The 26,113-nt window shown below is 39.7% G+C and overlaps 1 long non-coding RNA gene across 1 annotated transcript in view; it reads left to right on the forward strand.

Moving 5' to 3' along the window:
• Nucleotides 1–6,886: 6,886 nt before the first annotated feature.
• LOC123937578 overlaps nucleotides 6,887–26,113 on the forward strand; it is a 32,586-nt gene continuing 13,359 nt past the window's right edge. The window contains exons 1-2 of the long non-coding RNA XR_006817495.1: nucleotides 6,887–6,945; nucleotides 11,707–11,770. This is a non-coding gene — a long non-coding RNA (uncharacterized LOC123937578). The remainder of the gene's footprint in view (nucleotides 6,946–11,706; nucleotides 11,771–26,113) is intronic.

Genomic DNA, 26,113 nt, shown 5'->3' on the forward strand with positions numbered 1-26,113 from the left:
TCAGGTAAGAGCAATTCCAAAATTCAATCCATTCATTATTGGAAGGACAATGAGTAATTCATCAGAATTACTAAAAAGTTTTATGAACTTTTCCCATTCAGTTTCAGCTACAGTAGACTACTCCAAGAAATAACTGTATCTCCCTATCTTCTTTGTAAAACACAAACCCAGTTTCATTCAAATTACTCTGAAGTATTCAGATTGATGTTTACTCACTTTTAAATACATTTATGTAATCTTTTAAATTATAAACACAATGGTTAGACTTTTATCATGGCAGAATGCATTGTTTCCAATTGACACTTCTGACATAAATTAATCATATTATACTCTCATCTGTACAAAAATATTTTTAAGAAAAGCTTTATGGAAGGAAAAAAGCTTAAAGAATTGAGGTTCCTACAAATAGATTCCCACTGTATTTCAGCTGGCATGATCCTCTTTTTAAATAGGACAGAAAATCCACTGTCGCTCCTAAAATGAGCTCCATATACTTTTTTTTTAAAAATATATCATCGTGATTGAATCGGGATAAATGAGTGCTAGATAGGTTCTAGTACAGTTTTCCACTGCTCCATCTGCTGGATATGCCTACATCTCCTGCACCAAGTGGCAACCTCTAAAAAGTAATATGAACTAATTCAGCAGGTGGCTTCAAAAGGCTCAAAGTACATTGCTTGAGAAACTTACTGTGACTTTTTAATTCTGGTTCCACTTAGAGTTCTCACTTCACTGGAAAATAATAATGATAGTAATTATAATAATAAATTAATAAGAATGCACAATCGTCGCTAAAATACGAAGGCAGAGAAGATACGCTTCACAGTAGCTGATCGAATACAAACAAGAAGGAACTAGGCTCTTCGCTGCAGGTCTGTGCACTGCTCCAACCGTACGGAATTTGACACGAATCCTAAAGGTCCTATAGTCGTTCACCCAAACTACATCCGAAAATTCTACGCACAAAAGTTTTAAGAAGATTTTTAAAGCACTTCTACCAGTTAAGCATAGAAATACCACAAAAGAAAGGAATGCCTCTCCAGACATGATTTACCAAGCGATTAGGAGCCCTTGGCTCTTTCCTCCGCAGCATCTTTGTGGGCAGTTCCAGTGCCGCGCTCTCGGACCAGGCAGCCGCACTTTCCCTCCTGCTCCTAGTCGCAGACGGGACAATATGCAGTGGCCGTCACCGGCCAGGCCGCTGCCCCCGCCGCCGCTGCCGCCGCCGCCGCCGTTCAACACCGTGGCTGCTGCTGCAAAGAAAGGGTTACTCCTCTCTCGGAGGCGAGTGGCTGCAAACTTCCCTTGCTTTACATCTACCTTTTTCTGCAAACTTGTACGTCCTTCCGTGCAGAAAGGCCAAGGAAAACCATTACCAGCATCACAGGGAACATCATAATAAAGGGCACCCCCGGAAGGTAAGACCTGCGACTTACTCGGAAACGCGGTTTTAAGCCAGATGGGAACCGCTAGCCGCGGATCCTCCCCCCGACCCCCGCTCGGTTCCCTCCGGCAAGCGGTGCCCACGCTGCCGGCTAGGGCGGCTGCCACCGCCACGGGCAAGTGCGTGGCGGAGGTAAAGTTTGACAGATGATGACCACTCCTGGAAAGGGAAGAAGCCAGGCAGCCAGAAATACGCGCGGGTGTGTTCGGGTGGAAGCCGTGCATGAAAGTGCCACGTACCTTTCTGCGGTCGCCAGGCGCGGAGGCTGAGGAGCGAGCGTCGCTGGAGGTGGCGGCCCGAGCGTCCAGCCCCGGCCGCGGGCTCCCTCCCGGGGTGCGCGGAGCCGCCGCCGCCGTCGCCGCCGCCGCCGCGCCCGGGCGCAGGGCCGAGCGGCCGCCGCCGCGCCAAGGGCGCTGGGCAACGCCAGTCACTTGGCCCAGAGAAGTTGGGCAGCGTCGTCCGCGGCCTCGGCAGCCGGCGAGAGCAACACGTTTAGTTTGAACTTTCCAGCTCCGGTCCCAGCAAATACACACTCACGCACACACACGCGCGCGCAAGGAGAACCTCTCAGAGGCGAGCGAACAGGCACCGGTGGCTCTCTGGCCGCGTCTTTCTCTCTCCCTCGCTCTTATTGGCGCGGAGGTTATTGTTTTATTTATTTATTTCCTCCTCCTCGCTCCGTCCTCCTCCGCGCGCCTCCCGCCCTCCCCTCCCCTGCTTCTCCTCCCCCAATCTGCGTGGCCGGCCGCTGGCGCTCCAGCTGCAGCGTGGCGGGGCTGCGCGCGGCTGGCGGAGGCTGCGGCGGCCCCGGGTGGGTGCGCGCCCGGCGGGGGCGCGGGGAGCCGCGGCGGAGGGACCCTGGAACCGGGCGGGGCCGGGGCCGGAGAGGACGCCAGGGCAGCCTGCAGGGCTTGGGGGTGGGGGGGGGCGCGGGAACGAGAGTCCGTGGAGGTGAGGACTGGACGCTCCGGCCCCGGGTACCGTGCGGCGCGCAGCCGACGGGCTGCAGCGAGGGAGAAGCGGCCGAATCCTGCGCGGCGACCTCCCCGCCGGGCCGCGGCACTGGGCGAGGAGCGGCTGCCTCTGCGCTCCGAGCCCCGGCGGCTTCCTGCGCCCCGCAGGCCGGAATGCTCACTCCCCTCTCGGCCCTCCCTTTTCGCTGCCCTCGCCCCTCGGGGACGCTCCGATGCGCACCGCCACCCCTTAGCCAGGGGAGACGCGAGTTTGCTTTTTGGGGTTTTTTCTTCTTTTTTAAATGGTGGTTGAAGTGCTACGCAGTTGGGCTTCCCCACTCCCCACCCGTCCTCTCATGGGCGCTCCGGAAAGGTGCAGTCCAGCTCGGTGCCGCACCGAGCGCCGCGCCTGGGCGGGCTTAGCCCTTGTAGGAAATGAAGTAGGTGTCTCCAGACCACAGCCTCCGGGCGCAGGGGGGAATCCTACGTGCTCCAAATCCACCCACAAGCTGCGGAGCGCCAGGGTCTTTGCTGCTACCGTTCGTCCCAAAATGAGCTCTCAAGCGTCAACTGACCGCTGGGGCCACCGTATCTCGGGGACAGTCTACCTGGTTCCCAAACCTGCAGGAGAGATGACCTTAAAGCCGGCCGCCCTCCCTCACCCCATTCAACCTGAGAGCTGGGCTGGAAAGAGCCCGTTTCTGATTCAATGAAATCGCTCCGCCACTGGCATCTTCCCGACCCTACTTCGGAGAAGCCTCTCCAACGCAAACCCCTTCCAGGCTTCTCATTAGGTAAACCTTTTTGTTTGTTTTATTTTTATTTTTATTCTTAAAGGGTTCATGAGTTCAGTCATGGAAAAGGAAAAAAAAATCAAAAGAAAATAATTTTGGCATAGAGCTAGATAAATAAACGCAGCCTCTAAACTAAGCTTTATCCCAAAGGCTAGAATGCAAATCTCACCACTTGGGATTCGGAAACAAGGTTCCTCTCTTTAGCGATGTGTTCTCCACAGTCTCTGGCTTTTTTTTTTTTTTTTTTTTTTTCCCAACTGTGACTCCAGATATAGAAACACTGTGATACTAGGGTGCTTACCATTCTCTTATGGTGTGAATTTACTATTATTATTATTATTATTATTATTATTATTATTATTATTATTATTTTGCTTTCTTTTCTGAGAAAGAAGATATTCTGAGACTATCTTCCAATTACTCTGAAATGTCTATATAAGATACCCATCCCTTAATGCTTTAGATCTTTTCTCAGAAATTCCCCGTTATGTGTAAAAATACTCCTTAAAGAGCTGACATTTTGCATACCTACTTTACATTTTCATGGACATCTGGAGTAAGCCCCCCAGGGGACAAGGCACAGGTGAGGTTCTGAAATGGGAAAAACTGAAAAAAAAAAAAAAAACCCCTACTCATCTTTTCAGCATGATGTTGTTCTCTTGCTCCATCTGTAATGTACACTTGCCATTTCAAAGAAAAGTCTCAATATATATGTATCTAACTTCCCTCGTTCAGGAAGCCCCATCCTACTGCTGAGAAAAAGGGCCACTGGTAGTTGAATTTAAGACCCTCCTACTGAATGGAAGAATCTTGAGATAATCTCCCCAAAGCAGAAAAGTGGCTCACTGATCAGCTGAGTGGTGGTCATGAGCACGTGTGGGTTTTTGATGGCATCTGTGCCAGTAAGGTAGTTAAGATTTTTACTCACATCCTGAGAGGACAACACATAATTTTAAACCCAGGACTTTGCAAGCATTGGTATTTCTCCAGAATTCTCCCCTGCTCCAGAGGTAGCCAGCTTCAAATATAGGGAACACTTATCCTACATTGACACTTCAATAGAGCTTTGCATACAACTTCTTCTGGATATATCTTTTTTTTTAACCATTATCTGAACAATAATTAGAATGGCATTATTTTTCAAAATTTTGTCCAGGAAATTCAGTTGTTCCTAGGTACCTACCCCTTCTCCTTACCCTTTCCACATATACTTGCCCCCAGTTTGCGTCTCTCTGATGTCCAAAAGTACAAATGTTCACTGCGAGCTGCTGTCTATACTATGATGGCCATGTTCACTATCACTGGAATAACCTACATTTGATGCCAAGAAATATCTGGATGCTAGATTCATCAAATATCATAATCCAAGAAACTGGATGGAGCAAAGAATTAAACCAGGAATCGAAATTAATCATCACAGTAAATTACTGAATTTGTAAAATGTCTATTTTATATGAAATTCATCTGTTTCAAAGATTGTATTAATGTTTTTACCCAGAGCATAAGGCATGATTCATGGAATGTAATATATATATATATATATATATATTGAATTAAAATTACAAAAGCATAGGAGTGGGTAACCTTTTTATTTGCTAAGGATCACTGAATCAGAGGGAATATAATAGTAAATGTTACATAGAGATGAAAGAAAATGTTTTAAGAGTATTTTGAGAAATACTTAAAAAATCCATTGTTATATATTGAATATAAAAAATATATAACTCTTGGATTGGTTACATTTCTTTTAAAATGTTCTTCAGTTTCTTATTGTAAGCAAGGAAATGGGGGGAAAAAAAAGGAAAGTATGGAAATGGAGAAAGGAGATGAAAGCCCCAACAAGGAGGGAAGGAAGCTAGTGAGGTGGTCAAGGGTGGTATAGGTAGAAGCAGGTGGGGAACGGGGAGAATGGAAATGATCAGAACCCTTCGTTTCTGGGGCGCCTGGGTGGCTCAGTGGGTTAAGCCTCTGCCTCCGTCTCAGGTCATGATCTCAGGGTCCTGGGATCGAGCCCCGCATCGGGCTCTCCGCTCTGCAGGGATCCTGCTTCCTCCTCTCTTTCTCTCTCTGCCTGCCTCTCTGCCTACTTGTGATCTCTCTCTGTCAAATAAATAAAAATAAACCTTTAAAGAAAAAAAAAAAAAAAGAACCCTTCGTTTCTGACCAGACCATCAACAGCAAGCCTCAGAAAACTTGTTCTTACATTTCTGCTGAAGATCCTGAATTTATGGAGGTTTGCTTAGACCATGGGTTGCTTGTGTCATCACCGGTTACACGACATCAAACACGGGGTTGAAAACAGACCAATAACCCACTTCCACAATCAAGATGCCCACTTTTCTCTTTTCATAAGAGGTAAACTGAGTCATAATTTTGATGAAAAAATACTAGTCCAGTTTGTTCTTTTTTTAATTTGTGACTGTGCATTAGCAAGTCAAACAGCAACACCCCTTTTCCAGAATCCCTACTTGTCATTTGCAACCAATAATCTGTGTGTGTGTGTGTGTGTGTGTGTGTGTGTGTGTGAACATGTGTATATGAATGCATACACATTATCAACATCTAGCCTGACTCACTGTAATATGTGGACACCTAGGTTACAGATATACAATCTCAGGCTCAAGTATGAAAAAGTTTATTTTGACATGGAGGACATTGGGAGATGGAGAGGAGAAGGAAGTTGAGGGAAATTGGAAGGGGAGGCGAACCATAAGAGACTAAGGACTCTAAAAAACAACCTGAGGGTTTTAAAGGGTCAGGGGTGGGAGGTTGGGGGAACAGGTGGTGGGTAATGGGGAGGGCACGTTTTGCATGGAGCACTGGGTGTTGTGCAAAAACAATGAATACTGTTACACTGAAAAAATAAATAAATTTAAAGTGGAAAAAAAAGATTATTTTGTGGTTAAAAAATACATAAACATTGTGATTTTTTTTTTGAGTACTCAGGACTAATACTAAAGTATTTGCGTGTTTCAAATGACTACCAAAATACTTAAGTATTCAATACTTAAGTATTAAAATACTTACTTACAAATGCATACTTAAGAATGCATTCCTAATATTTAGTGTGCTGCACCTCTTACTTTTCAAATTCTCCAGTATTTATAATTATTGTTAATCTTCACGTCGAAAAGAATACACTCGCCTTTGACACCTATTTGCACATTACAAAGAAGATGCTCTATCCAACTATCCAGGTTTATATTTCCTGTGCTCTCCTCACTTGTCAAAGTTGAAAAGGAAGTATCCTCTTCCCCACGTTTCCACCAGCTCCCCCCCCCCCCCCAGGTCTCAGCCATTTTTCCTACTTCTAGCATCTTTAATGGCTATACTCAGGATGACCTCGGGGCAAAGATCAGGGGGATCTTTGGGTCTTTGGATAAGTCCTTCAATTATATCTCACATGGGGACAAAGAAGAGCAGTGGATTCCCTGTTAGCAAATTTAAGGTTATAGAAATTCTGGGTATTGAGAAAATTTGTCAGATAGGCCAGTGCCTTTTTTCTTCCTCTGTGTACCAAGTGTGACTGTGCTTAGTCCTGTGGATATGAGCTCGTGAATTATAGTCGTCCCTAAAGTCAAGGTGTCCCGACACTAGCCTCATCCTCACTAATCTTCTCCTTCCTTCCTTCCTTCCTATCTCACAAGTTAGCCTCATTTGATTCTCACTGAGTTTCTTCCTTCCTCCTCAGGACCATTGCCAATGCTGTTCCCTCTGCTTGGAGCACACCGTTTTCTCCAGCCACCCACCTAAGGTAATTCTTACTCATCGTTCAGCTCCACACAGAGACATATGCTAAGGGTGACAGATACTTCCTCGACTGATTCTGGATGTCCTTTATTTGTCCTGAGTCCCTCTACTTCTCCAGCAGAATATACAGGACAGCTTGGCAGTTCATACACCTGAGATATTTAATGGACACATTTTCTCTGACTCTGGACTCTATATTCCAGGAGAGGAATGTATCTTCAGCTCTACGCAGGGTGCCAGTCATAACCGAGTACATACTTATTAAGTGACTACATGAAAGGAAAAAAGATACAATTCAGGAAGGCTTTAGTCTGAGCAGTGGAATGCTGTACAATAGGGACATAGGAGGATAAAAAAAAAAAAGACAAAAAACTTATTTTAATCCTGTATACATCACTATTATGCAAAACCCTGGTATTTTTTCAAAATCCTATCATATCTTCGGGCGCCTGAGTGGCTCAGTGGGTTAAAGCCTCTGCCTTTCGCTCAGGTCATGATCCCAGGGTCCTGGGATCGAGCCCCGCATCGGGCTCTCTGCTTGGCAGGGAGCCTGCTTCCTCCTCTCTCTCTCTCTCTCTCTCTCTGCCTGCCTCTCTCCCTACTTGTGATCTCTCTCTGTCAAATAAATAAAAATCTTAAAAAAAAAAAAAAATCCTATCATATCTTCAAAAATAAGCTATTTCATTTCATTGAAACTTTTATTTTGAGGGGAGTCCAGTTTTGTAAAGACTGAACAAAAATGAATTAGACAATCATAAAGAACATAAAATTTGTAGCATTTTGACATTCCAAATGAATCAGCCCTTATTCTTGGTCAATCTTGTGAGATATTTTCCTTGTTTACGCTTTGATTTTTTTTTCATATTAATAAAAATGTTCGACTATATTCTAAGTTAGTTTCAGTGTATTCTGTACAAAGCTGGGAATGGCTTGGGGAAAATTCATTTTACTGTTAATACAGAGTATATGAGTAAGGAATAATAGACTAATTTAAATGAATATATAAAACACAATGATTTATTATGAGATAACAATTATATTACCACAGCACTTATTAAAAAAGGAAAAATGAATATGAACCTCCTGATTTCAGAAGGGTCTGTGAACATGATAGCTTATGAAAAGTATCCGTTAAGATCAGAAATTTTGAGAGAAACAGTAGAAAAATAGGCAGTTAAGATGAGCCTACAGTGCAAAAGATTCAGTTTCAAACATATGTAAATGGTCTATGTAAAGACTCCCCCAGTGAGAAGAGAAACTTTATGCTCTAAATTTCCACAGGTCTTTAAATCTGCATTTTATTATCTGACTTTTTGTGAATGTTATATTTGGGGATAACTTAGCATTAAATAGAAGTGAAAATCAGAAGTTTTAAGCATTTATGATATTCTTGATTTTACAATTCGGGGAGTTAGTGGCTTGGGGTTTTTTGTTTGTTTGTTTGTTTTGTTTTCATGGAAGACACCTAAAAGGTCCTGTACACTCAAAAACGATTTACAAATTGGTCCCTTCATGAATGTTTACCATAAAAGGAGGGATCAATATACTTGGAAAATAATTTTTCTTTTTGATAGGGAGCTCCACGGAAGTACTTGAAATATAGGTATCAAAAAGATTACTTAAACATTACTTCCCTTGTATGTAATGATATATTTTGGTTTTGTTTTTACCAAAAAATAGAGCCCATCTCCATATGTTCTCCTTCAGTGATAGAGGGATCCAAAAGACGAATATTAATCATGCCAAGAACCAACCAGTATCTTTTCAAAAGGTGAAATTTCTCAGAACTTTTTGGGGTAACTTTTCCAAATGTGACTTCCAAATATTCCAAATAGTCCTATTAAAATCATCTTTAAGACTAAAACATTGACAGCTGTGAATGAGAGGGGAGGAGAGAATTCAAAATATAATAAAGAATGGGAATATCACGGTGGTTCCATGTTACCCCGGAACACTGTACACTTTTCAACCAGAACTGAAATCCACTTTAACCTATCCTACAAGAGAACACCCAAGAAGTTTAGGGGAAAAGGGAACAGATAAGGAATTTTTATTTTATACCCTATGAAGAAACAACCACTGAAATAACCCTATGGGGAGCCAGGAGAGTGAGTCCAGGGAAACTCTCCCCTTTGGTGCACACTTAGAGATCACAAGTAGGCAGAGAGGCAGGCAGAGAGAGAGGGGGAAGCAGGCTCCCCGTCGAGCAGAGAGCCCCAGGCAGGGCTCGATCCCAGGACCTGGGATCATGACCTGAGTCAAAGGCAGAGGCTTTAGCCCACTGAGCCACCCAGGCGCCCCTCTTGCATTTCTACCTGTGGTGTGTGGGTTCCAATTTATCCACATCCTATTCAACACATTCTGTTTTCCTCCTTTCCTTCCTTCCTTCTATCCTTTCTTTTTTCTTATAATAACATCCTAACCGTTGTGAAATCATATATCATTGTGATTTGGATTTGCATTTCCCTAAAGATTACTGATGTTGAGCAACTTTTCATGCACTTATGATCATTTGTATATCTTCTTTGAAGAAATGTCTTTGCCTATTTTAAAAATTGGGTTGTTTGTTTCATTTTTCTTTCGTTGTAGGAGTTCTTTATATATTCTGGATATTGACCCCCTAACAGATATATGATTTGCAAAATTTTCTCCCATTCTGTGGATTGTCTTTTCACTCAGTGTGCTTAGATGCATAAAAGGTTTAATTTTGATGTAGTCCAATTTATCTCTTTTTTCTTTTGAATATCACATATATTTTTAAATGATAACTAATTCAAAACCATAATGAACACAATGCCCAAAATTAAAATACAGACAGGTCAGTATCACTAATGTTTTCTTTGCTTGAAGCTCCAATATGGCTCTGCACAGTATTACTCTGTGCATTTTCTACATTATGCACTGTGAAACCTAGAAAGTCTCATGAGTTCAAACACCTCTGTTAGCACAAGTAAATAAATCATGTAAAAAAGATTCTATAGGAAGAGTTCTGCATTTTGAAATAAATAGCACCCGATTATTGTTAGTTCGCAATCGTCTTTATTTGGGTCTTCTCTGTTTTCAGAATTGGATAAAATATAAAATCCAGGTCTATATTTGCAGCCTTCTTTCTTTCTTTTTTTTCTCTCTTTCTGTTTCTGTACAAATGTGGTTATTCTTATTAGCTATCAAATGGTCTTTTTTCTCGTTGGGAATCACAACTAGAAACAGTACCCCAGGGGAGTTGCCCCAGGAGGAGATGCCTCTAGGGGCAGACAGCAAAGTCTGTAAAAAAAACTATTTTGTGTATGCTATTGTGCCTAAAGCTTTTTCTAACCCTAAGAAATCATATTTTATTGTTATGTAGGGAAGTCACAAATCAAGAGTCTGCAAATGTTCTGAAAGCTCATGGAAAGTTTGAGATGTTAACAGATAATAGATTTCTTTCTAAATATCAGCATATGGCACTCTAAAGATTCCTTTTATCTGAACCACTAGTGACTATAAGTAGACTTACCTGCTGAACAGAGCATACACATTTCTCATTGTTCTATAATTCTGTACCTCTACTTTTGTCAAATGAAAACAGTAAACTAGATTAATGAAAGTTTTCTTCTTTGTAGTGTTTTCCATTGTCAAACACTGAGACCTTCTTTTTTTAAATGATTGGATCAATGGTTGACTTTGTTTTGAAGCTTGTATTTAAGAAGGTATTTAAGAAGAATGAAGTTCACGCTCTTCATATCCTTAGAAATCAGTCCTCAAAGACCACTGCACCACTTGTCAATCTAGCAGACACTGCCACGTAACAACAAAGACCATGAAAGTTGCTTGTAAACTACTTTGAGTTGGAGCAGTTTACTTTCTCAACAGATGAGGACAGAAGACTTTTTTTTAACAAAATGAGACTCAATTTTATAAAGCTATCTGAATCTTTTTAACTGCTTTCTTTTAACACACACAGTAAAATCTTTCATGTGAATTTCATTGAGCTTCAAGGTCATTTAGGAGAAAATGGTAAGCATATCAATGACAGAAGTGCTTTGCATTTAATGCAAGTGTTTGCCTATCGAATGAATATGTGTTAACACAATAGATTCATTCATTTTCTGTTATTGCCAGAATATTTGAAAGAGATCATAATATACCAGATATCCTCTCACTCTCTTTTCTAACCAGGAGCGTATGTACCATACAATATATACTTTTGTGTCACTATGGTTATGTTTACTTTCAGTGAATAACAGGAAAGAGAAAAAATAGTCAATTTTTAAAAATGATTTTTAATTATATCTGAAGATTATCCCGATAATTTTGAGAGAGATATGTATGTGTTTTTAAACAATCCAAGACTGGACTTTACATCACATGGGTATTTTATAAGTGTATGAAAATTAATAAAATCCAAAATCTGAGCATATTGTATGTTTGTAAAATAACATTCACAGTTTTAACTGAAACTTATGTCCACAGCAGAGAAGATTATATGAAAAGTAAGATCTCTTTTATATATACATAAAAATAAATATAAAATTGTATTTATATTATATTAAATTTAAATTATATACATAAGTTATATGTATATATATATATAAATATAAATTCTTGACATTCCTCATTCCTGTATGAGCAAGAATCTAAGATCCTACTTAATTATTTTATGTATGCTCATCTCAAAAAATTATGTTGCAATAAGACATATACATATTATGCACAGCAATATAAATACAAATTCTGTTATACACTATATCAATATATAAAAAATTTTAATATTTGTGAATTTCAGATATAATTTCCTGGAGCAATTTGTTGGAATTTCAAAGATGATCATGAAAAGAGAGTTTCTTCAAGTAAGTACATAATCAGCGTTATCAATAAATTTCTTAATAGTGTGCTGTGTGACTTGTTAATTGTACGTTGCTGATCATTGTGACTAGTATATACAATTTGGAAAACATTGCTTTAGAAGAAGGTCTTTACACTTCAGGAAAAAAAATCTCTTTAAGTCAAAATAATGAACAATACAAAAAATGTATTTTGCATTGAGGTGATCTGATATATTTCTCAAAGACCAAAGGATAGTTATGGTAATGTCTTGCTTAGCTAGAATGTTCCAGAATAGCTGGTGTAATTAACTATATTTTTGACGGAGAGTTTTAACTGGCAGAGCTCTACTTTCACTTATTTATTAATTTTGTATAAATGTATTAGAATAGTTCCACCCTTAGTCAATAAAATATAATATGCATTCTCAGCAACATGATTTTTAAGCCAAGTTTATTCATTTTTTAAGGTATAAAGTGATTTTGTATTTTGTTAGTGAATGACCTGAACATTAGAAATGCAAGAATGAGGGGCACCTGAGTGCCTCCATCAGTTAAGTGCCTGCCTTTGGCTCAGGTTGTGATCCCAGTGTCCTGGGATGGAGCCCCATGTGAGGCTCAGCAGGGAGCCCGCTTCTCCCTCTACATCTACGTCTACGTCTACCTCTGTGTCTACGTCTACATCTACGTCTACGTCTATGTCTACCTCTACATCTATTTCTACATCTATCACTACGCCTACATCTACATCCATGTCTGCTGCTCCCTCTGCTTCTGCTCTTTCTCTCTCTCAAATAAATAAATAAAATCTTTAAAAAAAATACAAAGATGAATAATCCTCGTTTACTATCTGTTGTTATCTCACATTTGGTTGTCCATTGGAAATCTGAGAATCAGAAGGCAATGTACACTGGCCAAAACAGGTGTTACCAAACTTTTTATCTTTGACAGTCTAATAGATAAAAATAATATTCATTATAATTTGATATTAATTTGTTAGAGTCTGTTCAATCATTTGCGTCTTTTAAAGTCCATTTGTAGGGTTGAGACTGTGATTTTTCATATCCATTCCCATTTTTTCCAGTTGGGCTGTTGTTTTTTTCTTAGTGATATGTGGAAATTATTTATATATTAAACTGGGATTATGGTGACGTCATTGCCATATAAATTTTTTTGTTAAAAAATATAGTCCAATTTATTATTTTCACTTATGGTTTTTAAACATTGTATCCCACATAGAAAGGTTCTCTCTATTCTAGCATTTTATATGATCCTCCCAATTTTCTACTATTAATTTTGTAAGTTCATTATTTTTCATTTAAATATTTGGTTATTAGGACAAAGTGTCAGTATGGATATACTGTATATATTTTTTCCTAGAATTTTCTCAGTGATTTGCAGGTCACTTAAACACGCTAAGTGAAATTTATCTTTTCTGGATTTCTACTTGATTCAGTTGATCTGAATTTCTGTTCACATTCATTATTCCCCAGCTTTAATATTTTTGTCATTACATAATATTGTAATTTATTTTACTACCTAAAACAAATACTGCTTCTCCTCCAATCATAATTCCAAGTGGTTCATTTCTCCTAACCTACTAGAAGTAACGCGCCACTAAATGAGATCAGGTCTGGAGTATTTTTTGGATCCCAAGAGAAAACTGGTGTGTGCTTCATTCCCTGAGGATTGAGAAAACACAAGAGAGACTAAATCAGACATGTAGGGTAAGGCCTGATAACTGGCACATTCTTGGACTTTCTTATAAGGCAGAAACTTTCAAAATCCTCTGGGGAAGACCAGTATTAGCCCCCTGACAGTATATTGAGTTTGTCTTATTACCAAAAGAATGAATTAAATTGGAACCCATGGAGTGATCACTCTTCTTTCTGGAAGCTGAACATGTGCAGAAGCCAGATACAAAGCAGCTTCCTCCAGTTGTCCCAGACATGGACTAATATCTGGCTTACTATACCACAGTCTGTCCCCTTTGTGGCTGGTGTCCCTAAATGTAAACTCAAATCCACACCTGAACCCCAGTGCCCTGAAAAGCAAAATCACCACATGTTGAGAGGGTCTGTATCCATGTACAGACCATGTACTATTGCTGCTATAGCAAAAGATCACAAATTTAATGACTTAAAACAACCCAAACATACTATTATATAGTTCTTAAAGTCAGAAGTCTGAAATGGGTCTTATAGGACTAAAATCAAGGGGTCAGTAGAGCTGTCTTCCTTCTGGAAGCTCCAGGGTAGCTTCTGTGTCTTTGATTTTCCCAGCTTCTTGATGTCGTCTGCATTCCTTGACTCATGACTTCCTCCAGTTTCAAAGCCAGCCAATCTCAGTCCCTACCCTGCCTCTACTACTTCTAGATCCTGACCTTGCTTTCTCTCCTTCTGCTCATGTTGTCATTGGCTTTCTCTAACCAACCTCTTCAGCATCCCTCTTAAAAGGGACATTGCTAATCATCAGAATTTAGCTGCCCAGACAGCAAATCCAAGATAATCTCATCTCAAGATCCTTAACTCAATCATATAGGCAAAGTCCCTTTTGCCATGTAGGGACACATATCCATCAATTCCTGAGATTAGTATGTGGACACTTTTGGGTGTTATTACTTAGCTTACCGCAGGCCAACAAAGCAGATCTACCATACGATTCTCATTGAAATATAGCTCTACAGAAGTGAGATGAAAACCCAAAAGGAAAACAGGAGCACTTGTGAAAACTCAAGAGCAGTAGTATGCACAGACCCCCACATGGTCGGTGCCCACAAGACATCTTTCCAATTAAAAAATTAAGTAGGCGATTGCAAGGAGAGACTATCAGCCTTGAGACCAAATTCAGATCATGAAAGATAAAGGGCAAAAACGTCCGGTGACAGAAATCCTGAAGGATAATAAAAAGACTGTACGACAGATCCAGGGAACCCATGATAAAAATGAAAGGCATTCAGAAAGATAAAATGGAACAGATAAAAGAAAGGCGATAATTAAATAATAGGAGGTAATTCATCCGTGATGAAAAGAGACCTGCATCTCTAGACCAGGAGAGCTCACTGCCTTCCAGAGTGTACTGATGGGAAAAGACACTCTCTTGGCATATCCTGTAAACTTCCTGAATGATGAGGACAAGATAATAATAATAATAACAACAACAACAACAACAACAATAACAGCAACACAAGCACAGGGTAAAAGTACAGTTCCTTATGAAGGTAAAATAAACTAGCGTGTGGGGTTGTCTTGGGCAACACTGAGAGCAAGACAAAAATGAGTGAACATCTACAGACGCATAAAAATCTGCAACTAGAGGCTCCTGTGCTTGGTCAGTGAAGAACTCATGTATTAGAAAGAAGGAAATACCATACAGGAAATCATTAGAGCATAACATGCATGTGCCCCATATGAAGAAAGGACTTGAGAAAAGACTCTTAACACAATCAAGAATTGATCTGGGGGCGCCTGGGTGGCTCAGTGGATTAAGCTGCTGCCTTCGGCTCGGGTCATGGTCTCAGGGTCCTGGGATCGAGCCCCGCATCGGGCTCTCTGCTCAGCAGGGAGCCTGCTTCCTCCTCTCTCTCTGCCTGCCTCTCTGTCTACTTGTGATCTCTCTCTGTCAAATAAATAAATAAATAAAATCTTTAAAAAAAAAAAAAAGAATTGATCTGAGGCAGACGCCTCAAGATGAGGGGAACAAGAAAGCAAAGAAATGTGGGAAGAGTACCTCACTATACCTTGTCACAGACATCTGTGCATAACTGAGAATTAATCTGGTAGATAATGAGTGACTGCCCAGGAATATGTCACACAATTGTGGAACAAGGGCTTTTCTAACAGAAGGGACATACTGTTGATGAAATTCTAAATAGCACAGAACCCAGCAAAAACAAGAGTCTGGGATGTGGGAGAGATGGATGGAAAGGTAAATGGTCCTCAAAGCTGTCATTTGGTAGGCATGTTTGTAGGAGTGCAGAGAGAAGAGTGATCAAGAAGCTCTGTTTATTGGGACAGGTGCATGTGTCCACAAAATACAGACTCTTGGCGGAAGAAATAGACGGCATCTTGTTTTCAAATATCCTGAATCGTATGGCTTTTAATCCATGGGCAGAGAAAAGGAAAGTGATAATGAAATAGAAAAGTAAAACTTTCCACATCAAACTGGCAAACATTAGGAAAGTGATAGGTGAAATTGACTCACTGGCCTCAGTCCCTCATTGTTGGTGATCCCTAGGTCTCAAACCCTTGATCACTGCTGTTCTCCATCCATATCGTGCCCTTAATGAGGTCAACTAAAGTCAAGGCTCCGAATACTATTTATGTGCTCATTACTTCCAAAGTAACATCTATGGCCTGGAATTTTCCCTCCAACTATACACATTATTTCAACTACCTACTTCTACCTCCACTTGGATATGTAAGAGATACCCCCAAATCACCATATTCAAAACTCAACTTCTAAGAATCTGCTCCCCAACACACAAATACACCCCGTAAGACACCTATTTCTTCGTCCTCTAGAATCTCTTTGCTGCTACCGCTACGTGGCGGTGTCTCAGCACTCTAAAACTCTGTGGTCCTACCACCTTCATCTCTTGTGTGGAATACTGTCTACTGTTATAGCCTCCTTTTTTTTCTTCCTTTTTAAAGCTTGATTTATTTTAGAAAGAGCACAAGCAGGAGGGACAAAGAGGGAGTGAGTGAGAGAGAATATCAAGCAGACTCCATGCTGAGTGGGGAGCTGGACTTGGGGCAGGATCTCATGACCCTGAGACCATGACCTGAGCTGAAACCAAGGGTCCAATGCTCAACTGACTGAGCCACCTGGGTCCTAATGTGTGCCCCCTTCCCACCTTTGCCCCATCCCACCCTGTCTCTCTCTCTCTCTCTATTTCTCTATGTCTCCCTCTCCCTCCCTCCTTTCCTCTCTCACTCAACAGCTTTGTTGAGATACAATTCACATACCACAAAATTCACACTATTAAAGTATAAAATTCAGTGGTTTTTAGTATAGTCACAGAATCATGAAACCATCATCACAATCAAATATGAGATGATTTCACCACCGCAGAAGAAATGTGTATCTAACAGGAGTCACTCCTTGTTCCCCATCTACCTTAAACCTGTGGCAACCACTACTTTCTGTCTCAACGCGTTTGCCTGTTCTTCGTATTTCTTATAAATGGAATCATGTAACATGTGCCCTTTCGTGACTGGCTTATTCAGTTTGCATGTTTTCGAGGCTTATCCATGTGGTGGCTGGATCATTACTTCATTCCTCTTTTATAGACAAGTACTATCCCAGTATGCGGCACACCACATTTTGTTATGTCAGTTGATGGACATTTGTGTTGTTTTTATTCTTTGGCTGAATAATACTGCTATGAGCATCTCTACACAGTTTTTTGTGCAAATGTCGACTTTCAGTTCTCTTGGGTACGTACCTAGGAATGGGTTTTCTAAGTCACAGGGTTATTCTGTGTTTAACATCTTGCCAAATTGTTTTCAAAGTGACTGCACCATGTTACAATCCCACCAGCAAAATAGGAGGGTTATAATTTCTTCACATCCTCATCCATAGTTTTTCTTGTTCTTTTTTTTTTTCATTTTAGCCATCCTAATGGGCATGGAATTGTATCTCCTTTTGGTTTCCATTTGCACATCCATAATGACTAAAGATGTTGATCATCTTGTCATAAGCTTATTGGCCATTACTATGTCTTCTTTAGGGACCTATGTTTCCAAATCCTTTGCCCTTCTTTTATTTTTATTGTTGAGTTGTGAAAGGTCTCCCCCTCCCACTTTATTAAGATATCATGGTGTGTTTCGGGTGTACCATGTAATGATTTGTACACTTATATATTGTGAAATGTTTACCACACTAGGTTAGTTAACGTACCCGTCATATCACATGATTACATTTTTTTGTAATTTATGATTTCTGTCAGGTATGTTTTGAGTGAACTCAGAACAGTCATGTATAAACACCTGGCACAGTAGGCTTTCTGGAAATAATTTAATTATTTATTCAAAATTTGGACTAATAAACCAATAATGTCCTAGACATCTGTCTAAGTAATCAGACTCAGGTTCCACACACATGCGCCTTGTGGGGCTCTTTTCTGTCATAATACCCAAAACCCTGGATGTAAAATACTGGCTTTTTGATGAATTTGCTGAACAATAATGTGATTGAAAATAAGTCTAAGCAGTTGAAAAGTAACCACAATAAATGAAATAAATTTAATGGTCTAGATCAGAAAAAATATTGATTGTTTAGGCATTGTTTTCCTGACTTTCTTTCAATGTCTGTCTGCATTCTCTTGGATTTCATCAGGTTTCTTTAAGGTGATTATTAGGTGATTATCTTGAATTCTTTATCATACATATGCATTTCCCAAGGGTTGGTTACCGGAGCCTTAATAATCTCCTTGAGTGATGTTATATTTATTTGATTCTTCATGAACTGAGTAGCCTCACGTTGGTGTCTATGTATTTGAAGGAGCAGACAGCTCTTCCTTTCTTTACAGACTGACTTCCGTAGGTAAAGACACTCCTGCCTGTTCCCTGGACTGATGGGACTACCTCTTGAATCATAGGCATACTGGATTCTAGAAAATTACAAGGCTCTTTCTGGGCGCCACACTGGGGTCCAGTTGGAGGGTTTCTTACAGGAGGCTCGGGTAGGCATGGGTCCTGACCTACCGCGTGTTGATGTGACTACCTCCAGCCCTTTGTTCAGGGGGACAGGAACACTTCAGGGTCCACAGTTGGATCCTCAGATAGCTGAACTATGACCAGGTGCATGGTAGATGTGGTTCCCACCAGGTCCCTGGGAGGGCTACTGCCTGGTCACTGGGTGGTCCCTTTTGGGCAAGACCCCCCCTTGGCTGTGCCCAAGAGGAGCTGGAACCAAGCCCTATGGTTGTTTCAGGTTCTACAGCCAAGTATAAGATATGCAGGCCTGGGTCTGGAAGCAAGGGTCAGTATGTCTCTCACGAGGTCCCCAGGTGGGCTGGACTTCTCCCTGCCCATGGCTGGAGGGGCTGCTGCTGCTGAGGAGAGGGCCCTTTCAGGATCTCCTGAGGTGTAGGTGTATGTGTCTCCCACCTCATCCCAGTGCCAGCAGGCCTGCTGGTGGGCTGCAGCTGGAAGGCCTGGAGTCGAGTGGCGAACCCTTTCAGCACCTTTGCGGGGGGTACTGAGGCGACTCAGGATGGCTGTGAGGAAGGTGGAGCAATGTAAAAGGCCTTTTAGACTCTCGGGGTGGGGGTGTACAGATGGATCCCTGTGCAAGACCATGGACTATGGCTGGAATGGGACCTTCTGGAATCCAGAGTCTGACCAAGTTTGGAATTTGGCAAACCTACCTTCAGTTCTCCCACACACAGCCCAGAGGGCCTGAAGCTGGATCAGAGGCTCCTTCAGAATTCACTGCCAGGACTGAGGTCTCCTTCCCTGATACACCGATGGGCCTGACTCCACCCAGGTTCCTCGTGTATGGTACTAGAGGCAGACCCACAGCCAATAAGACTGTAGCCAAGTCCTTCGGGGTACAGAGCTATTTCTGCTTCAGTACCCAGGACCGTGGTTGGCAAGTCAGCTGCCAGGGGGTGAGTCCACCTACTGAAAATGGCTCTTCGGTCTTGGACTATCTCCAGGTTTCAGAATCTGTTCTGTGAATCTCAAAGTCCCCACAAAGGCACTTTTGTCTGTGCATAGATTCCAAATTACTGTTGTTCAGAGGGGATATGGACAGGGGGTATGTCTCAATGAGCCGTCTTGCTCACCATGGTTTTTTTTAATGCTAACATACTTGGTAGAGTGAAGTCGTGAAATGCTTGTCGGCTGCTATCCTTCCCTTAAACGTACACTTCACATAGGAGGCATCTGTTTACAGACTCATTTACCCCAGGGATGGATATGTCCCCAGTGAATACTTGTTGATGGAATGAATGAATGATAAAACTGGAAATAAAGGGGTAATCCAGGTGACACCAGTCAAATGAAACACACAGAAGAATGTAATATTATGTTTACTTAACACAATCACACTGAACATTTTAAGGACAGTGGCAATGTAGGGATGAATGGTTTGTAAATAAGACAATGGAAGAAATAACTACATAAACCATTAAACAAACATGGTTGGAACAGGAAGAGAACATGCTAGATTTAAGAAGGTAATTTTGTTCAATGTACTACTCAAACACGAAGTGAAACATAGGGTAAGACTAACAATTACCAACCACCCAATGCAAGTTTGTGATTTGTCTGCAAATGAGAATCAAAACCCCAAATCTGGTCTGTCCACATTTTCTTCAAAATCTCTCTGCCTAGAATTTTTTTCTATATTCTTCCCTTTGATTTTTAATCCTTCAACACTCAGGTGAGGTTCAAGTTTGCAGTTAGAAACTTTATTTATTTGTAGCTAATGATAAGCTCTCAATTTGAGTTCATAATAGTATTGAATTGTTGAGAGCACATAACATAGCAGATCATTCTTGCAACCTAACACATAATTTAATTTTCATTTACAACTTTATGTAGACAGTTGTACTCTGGGGAGGTTGGAAAAAAAATCTCTGGTAAATCCAGAGACTGGATTTACCCTACTACCTGAAACATCCAACAAACAAGCAAAGTATAGGAAATAACGGTGTTAACAACACTATCACAAAATGAAAGACAGTGATTGCCAAGAAACAGGAAAACAGATGAGGTGATCCTTACAATTCCCCCAAGCTTACTTTTCTGGGAAACTTTCTGGACCACGTGACAGTAAGGGGGAACCCAGGCAGAGCCCGGTGGATTCTGTGAGTTGAGAAGATGAAGCTGAGAATCCAGGGAGACAGACAGCATTTGCAAAGACAGAGAAGAAGAGAACTTCAAAGAAAGTGAAGTTCTGGAGATTGCCAGAGGGGGGACCCTCCAGCTGAGCACTGAGTGCAGGCGTGCGAGCAAAGTACCTAAGCCTGGAAAAAAACCCAAAGGAAAAACTTCAAGGCACCAGTATCAAATGCTCAAACAGGGCTGGCCACAGTGCTAGTTCCCACCATCTTGACTGGAGAACCCAACTGACAGTGCATTAGGTAGAATTCTCAAATGGGTCTTACCTCAGAAGAGGGTAAACATTGACCCTAGGGGAAAAAAATGCTGATTTGATCCTATGTAATAAACTTTAAAAGCAAGACTTAAAAGGATTAAACTATTTCCAAGCAACATAAGTACATCCCAGAACAAAGCTCATGGTGAGTAATAGAAATATAAAATATTTAGCACTCATCAAAATAAGATTCACGATGCCTGGCACCTAACTAAAGGTCTCCAATATGTGAAAGAAATAAGACTATATGATCCGTACTGAAGGAAAAAAAAAATGAATAAATCAAAATCAAATCAAACTGACACAGATGTTAGGATTAGCAGAAAAGAACATGAAACAGTTATTATAACTTTATTCCATATGTTTAAAAGATAAAGGCATGGAAGATATTATTTTAAAAAGACCTAGACTGTAGTTCTAGGTATAGAAACTATACTATCTGAAATGAAAAATATCCTACCTTGAATTAATAGCTGATGAGGTATTGCAGAAGGAAAGATTCATGAACTTAAAGGCATAGCAATGGAAACTATCCAAAAGGAAACACAGAGAATAAAAAGAAACACAAAATAAATGAAAGCATCAGAGAGCTATGGGACAGATTTAGATGGTCTAATAGATATACAATATGCACACAATTGGTGTCTCCATAGGAAAGGAAGGAAAAGGTGTAGCAGAAAAAAAGTGTTTAGAAATAATGGCCCCAAATTTTCCCAACGTGATTATAACTACAAATGTGTAGGTTTAATATGCATTTAAAAAATTAAGAAAACTATATCTAGGTACATCAGAATCACATTGCTCAAAGTCTGTGATTGGTAGAAAAATCATCTTTAAAACAGGGAGAAAAAAGTCTCATTAGACACACAAGTACACAGATCAAGAGGACAGTAGATTTCTTGTAGAAAACCATGTAGATAAGATGAAAATGGGACAATAGGAAAAGAAATAAAAGTCTATATATCAAATATAAATTCTATGTCAAGCTAAAATGCCATTCAAAGCATTTGATACATCAAACAAACAAACAAAAAAAGCTCAACCAGAAGACTTGCAAGAAAGACATGTTTAAGAAATTCTTTAGGGAGGTTGGAAACAAGAACCCATATAAAAGTACAAAAAGCAGTAGAAATGATAATTGTGTGGCCAAACGTATAATATAATTCATATTATCTTAAACTATTTAAAAGACAACTCACTTTTAACTCAATAATAGTAATACATTTTGGGGGGCACCTGAATGCTCAGTGGGTTAAAGTCTCTGCCTTCGGCTCGGGTCATGATCTCAGGGTCCTGGGATCCAGCCCCGCATCGGGCTCTCTGCTCAGCGGGGAGCCTGCTTCCCTTCCTCTCTCTCTCTGCCTGCCTCTCTGTCTACTTGTGATCTCTGTCTGTCAAATGAATAAATAAAATCTTAAAAAAAAGAGAGAGAGATAACAATCTTTAAAAAAAAAGAAAAAAATACATTTTGGGTTTTACAACATATATAAGTGAAATATATAACAATAGCATAAAAGTCAAGAAAGAAAATGGAATACTGTTTTCAGGTTTATATGCTATATATACATTGGTGTAATTTCACTTGAAAGTATACTGTAAAGCTCAAACTTTATACTATAAATCCCAAAGCAACAACTAAAACAACAAAGCTACCACTGAAATTACATATATAAAATCAATGAAAGAAGCCAACAATGGAGAGGAAATGGAATAATGAAAAAAAATACTCCAAGAGAAGTTTGAAGAAAATGGAGGCAGAGGGGGCAGGCAAAGCGCCAATGGGACATATAGAAAAACCATGACAGACTTAGGTATGATCACGTTACATGTAAATGGCTTAAAGGCCACAGTTAAAAGGTACAGGTTATCAGATTGTATGAAACGAAATATTGGGTTGGAAGACTCAGTATTTTTTTTTTTTTGGAAGACTCAGTATTTTTAACATGTAAATTGATCACCAAATTGATTCATAGATTCAACATAACTCCAATCAAAATACCAGCAAGATTTTTTTTCTTTTTTTCTTTTTTTTTTTGTAGAAATTGGTAAGTTAACCAGTGATTCAAATAGAAATGCCAAGGACTTGAAAGAATTAAAAAGAAATAAAAGAAAGAAAGCTTTGGAAAACTAAAAGTAAGAAAGGGGGGGAAAAAATCCTGAAGTTGTGGAGCAAATACTGAATTCCATCCCCTCGAAATTCATGCTAAAGTTCTCACCAATGTGACTGTTTTAGGAGATCCAGCCTTTAAAAAAATAATTAAGGTGAAATGAGGTCATACAAGAGGGCTGCAAGCTAATAGAACTGACAGTCTTAGAAGAGGAAGAGACACCAGGGGAAGAGCCCACAGAGAAAAGGTCATGGGAAGAGGCAGCAAGAGGGCAAACACATGCAAGGCAAGGAAAGAGACGTCAGATGCCCCCTGTGGACACCTTGATCTTCAACTTCCAGTCTCCAGAACTGTGAGAAAATCAGTTTCTGTAGTTTCAGCCATCCAGTCTGTGGAATTTTGTTATGGCGGCACCAGCAAACTACTCTACGTTGTCTTCAAGATTCATTATAAAGCTACAGTAATCAAGGTGGTTTGATATGGTAGAAAGATAAATGAATTGGTAAATAGAACATAACAGAGGCTAAAACAGAGCTGATTATACACAGGCAGCTGTTTGTTTTGTTTTGTTTTTTAATGCAACTGATTTTTTACAAAGGTGCAAATCAAATAAGTTGAAAAAGGATAAGCTTTTTCAACACGTGGTATTGGAACAATTAGAGGACCACATGCAAAAAAAAAAAAAAAATGAAAGAAAGAAAAGAAATTTCATCCACACTTCACACTACATACAACATTAACTTGCATTGGATCATAGACACAAATATAAAAATTAAAAGTATAAACCATGGAGAAAATATTGATTTGTAAGCAACTCCAACTAGACACAAAGTAAATGTCCATAAACAGGTGAACAGATGAATGAACTACGGTCTGTCTCCCTGTGTCGTGTAACACAATTAGGCCATAAAAAGGAATGAACTAGTAATATATGAAAAAAATGGATTATTATCAAAATAATATTGATAAGTGAAAAGAGCAGGACCAAAAAGACTACATATTGTATAATTCCATTTTTATGAAATTCTAGAAAGGAAAGGAAAGGAGTGGTTGCCTGGACAGGACACAGCAGGGGAGGGCTCTGAGGTAAAGGAGCATCAGAAAACTTCCCAAGGTGCTAGGCATATTCACCATTTGAGTGCAGCGATGACTGGTTTCACAGGTGTTGACTAATCAAATTGCATTGAACGAACCAAATTGTACACTTTGAATTTGTGCAGTTCACTGTATATCAATTATACCACAATTAAAAATGGGATGTACTGCATGTAGGTATATGTTTTCTCTGCACAGAATGGTCATGCCTAACAGAGTGAAACTAACTGTAAAATCAACACAGTATTCGGCCCTGACTGATTTCAACATCTAGGAAAATCTCATCAAGTAATACAGAGCAAAGGAGGTCAGCTTGTCCTCCCAGAGGGTACACAGTGTGACTTCAAAGTTTTCTGTTAAAGATCACATCCAATGGCTACAAAGTAGTCCTGGGACCTAATTGTCTACCTGTCTTTAGGCTTAACATCAACTTCATTATATTCACATTATCCAAAAAAAAAAAAAAAAAAAGTATCAGTATTATACACAAGTTACAGTGTAAACAAAAAAGCAAGAGACATGGTCCACTAAGAAGTTCCTAGGAGGCTTCTTGAAATTTTTCTAACACGTGGTAGGCATTTGATAAATATTTTAGAATGCGTAAAAGAAACATTCTAGCATTGAAGCTGTATTTTCTTCATGGCAAGAAGGAAGAACAAGGGCAACTCTCAGTAGGCCACAGAGAAACAATACTATATACATGGCTAAAATTCTATTTAAAATTGCGCATTATAACTGGATACCCAAGACATGTTAAACCACGAAAAAGAAATCGGAGACTAGGTTGTCTCCTTTAAGCAAAGCATCCAAAAATGAATGTAGTTTCCAAATTGCAGCCAAATCTACATAATTACTCACTCTTAAGGATTCTTCTTTATTTGAATATATTTTTTGCAAATTTCCTTGTAACTGCTGAGGACAAGTAGAGGCTCTCATTTTTTATGTATCAACATCAGTAGAGCAGATCAGTAGAATCCCTACTTGGCTTTCTGTTACATAGTTTTCATTTCAGTTTAAGATTTCAATTGAAAAAAAGATGATGTTCAAAGCAGAATTCTGTATTTTCACTTTTATTTTCAATGTGTTTTATAAAACAATACTTTTATGCCTGGTGTCATTGTGATTCAAGTTGTTATCAATATTCAATGATCATTCATTCATTTAAAATTATTGAACACCTATCAAGTGACAGGTGCTATTATAGAAAATGACACAAATAGTAAAAAAAGACATTCTTCTTTCCCCATGGAGTTTACAATCTGGCAGGAAGAACTTAAAACTACAAGTTGGTACAAAGTATCAGTCAGCAAGGGTAAAGGAAGTCAGAACAGGGCTTTCTCCGGAAATGTTACTTTCCGCTAAATTCTGAACATGAGTAGAACTTTACCAACAAAGGAAAGACATCAAATTTCAAGACAAACCTGTGATAGAATAAGGCACTGTCTGAGGAATTGTCATAGTTAAACTTTTGCTCATGGAAACAGAGAAGTGATTCCGTGAACAGAATTGCTTCTTAATTTCAATCCATACTTTTAAGTTTAGAATTTGTGTTCTCCTCAGCAATATAGATTGTGATATTTTCATCAAAGTAAGTCTGGGTTTTCCTATACTACATTCTAGGGAGATGTTTTCCTTTGATTTAAATGTATTACATGTGTTATGCTTACCCAAATCCAAGCCATAAAACTGACAGTATGTTGGCACCTTACCTGAAATGAACTAGAACACTGTGTTTGCAAGATCTTTATCCCCAGGCCATAAAATTCTTTATATAATGTGCACAATGTATGTTATTACTTTGCCACAATTAACAAAGTTTCTAAAAGTACTAGTGTGGTAGATGGCTATAGTCCTAGAAATGCACAAAATTATAGAATAAACATGGCATAAAATTCTGGGGAGCTTATTTTATTGTGTAGTGTGCAATTTAAAGTATTTTATATTAAAATAAATGCAACTGCATTATGGAGGAGAATGTGAAATCTGCATGATCCTTTGAGATAAAACATGAGCATTCAAAGAGTTTATATGTATAGTGGGTAATTTAAAATTATATTCC

Source organism: Meles meles, chromosome 2 (genome assembly GCF_922984935.1).
Source record: "Meles meles chromosome 2, mMelMel3.1 paternal haplotype, whole genome shotgun sequence".
Lineage (NCBI taxonomy): Eukaryota > Metazoa > Chordata > Mammalia > Carnivora > Mustelidae > Meles > Meles meles.